This window comes from Cebus imitator, unplaced genomic scaffold (assembly GCF_001604975.1).
Source record: "Cebus imitator isolate Cc_AM_T3 unplaced genomic scaffold, Cebus_imitator-1.0 Scaffold170, whole genome shotgun sequence".
Lineage (NCBI taxonomy): Eukaryota > Metazoa > Chordata > Mammalia > Primates > Cebidae > Cebus > Cebus imitator.
This window is the reverse complement of record NW_016107485.1, coordinates 2,726,246-2,727,786: the sequence shown is the minus strand read 5'-3', so window position 1 is coordinate 2,727,786 and position 1,541 is coordinate 2,726,246. Positions and strand designations below refer to the sequence as shown.

Below are 1,541 nucleotides of genomic sequence, written 5' to 3'. Positions count from 1 at the left end.
GGAGGCGGAGGTTGCGGTGCGCCGAGATTGCGCCATTGCACTCCAGCCTGGGTAACAAGAGTGAAACTCCATCTCAAAAAAAAAACAACAACAACAACAAAAAACTATGGTATGAAAGACCACCTAACTTTTTCTTAGGGGCCTAGAGAAGTTTGGGTGCTAGCTACCTCTCGGTCGCTGGCATAATAAAGGACATAATTCAACCTCCGAGTGTGGCAAATTCCTTGACTCGCTCGAGTACAACAACAGAATGAGACTCCTCAAAAAAAAAAACAAAAACAAATCAAAACAAAACTCTGTTAAACACAATTTGTCTAAAGTTTATCATTTAACACAGTTACCAGGCAGAAGTCACAGCAGGGACACAGGCAGACACATGCCAGGAGTGTTCAGGAAGGAGAAAAGAGGTCAGGGTGGCTACAGCAGTGTAAGTAAAGGGAACAGGATGGCCAGGCTAAACAGGCTTGGCAGGACTAGGTAAGGGCCTTGGGTTTTACTTTGAGTGAGATGGGAAGCAACTGGAAGGCTCTGAACAGAGAAATATGATCTCACTCACTTTAAAAAATTTTTTCTAAGAGACGGGATCTCACTCTGAACGACTTCTGGGTAGCTAGGACTACAAGTGCATGCTGCCATGTCCAGCTAATTGTTTTATTTTTTGTAGAGATGAGGTTTTGCTATGTTGCCCAGGCTGTCTCAAACTCCTGGCCTCAAGCAACCCTCTGAGCTTAGCCTCCCAAACCGCTGGGATTAATGACGTGAGCCACTGCACTCAGTCCTCATTCATGTTTTAACATGATCACACTGGCTGCCGTGTTGAATACAGACTGAAGGAGACTAAGGCGGAAGTGAGAAATCAGTTAACCACTCTAGCCAGGTGGGCGCAGTGGCTCACTCTCAGCACTGTGGGAGGCCAAGGCGGGCAGATCACTTGAGGTCAGGAGTTCAAGACCTGGCCAACATGGTGTGAAAAAAGATGCTCCAGTCCCTGATATAAAATGGCATAAGTATTTGTATGTAACCTACATACATCCTCCCATACACTTTAAATAATCTCGGCCAGGCATGGTGGCTCATGCCTGTAATCTCAGCACTTTGGGAGGTCAAGGCAGGTGAATAACCTGAGGTCAAGAGTTCAAGGCCAGTCTGCCCAAAATGATGAAACCTTGTCTCTACTAAAAACAAAAAATTAACAAGGGATGGTGGCAGGTACCTGTAATCCCAGCTACTTGGGAGGCCGAGGCAGGAGAATTACTTGAACCTAGGAGGCAGAGGTTGCAGTGAGCCAAGATTGTGCCACTGCACTCCAGCCTGAGTGACAGAGCAAGACTCCATCTCAAAAATAAAAAATAAAAACAAAAAACAAAACAAAACCCTCTAGATTACTTATAACACAACGTAGATACTTGTTACACTGTATTGTTTAGGGAATAATAATGACAAGAAAAAAAAAGTCTACAGATTCAACTACCCTTTTCTTTTTCCCCAAATACTTTCTTTTTTTTTTTTTTTTCCGAGATGGAGTTTCACTCTTGTTACCC

At 44.1% G+C, this 1,541-nt stretch overlaps 1 protein-coding gene and 1 pseudogene across 1 annotated transcript in view; both read right to left on the bottom strand.

Annotated features, from left to right (window-relative positions):
* The window catches only part of SLC25A17 (solute carrier family 25 member 17), a 57,243-nt gene that overhangs the window by 20,018 nt on the left and 35,684 nt on the right, over positions 1-1,541 (bottom strand). The gene's annotated exons all lie outside the window — the stretch shown is intronic.
* The window catches only part of LOC108315226, a 4,452-nt pseudogene continuing 3,070 nt past the window's right edge, over positions 160-1,541 (bottom strand).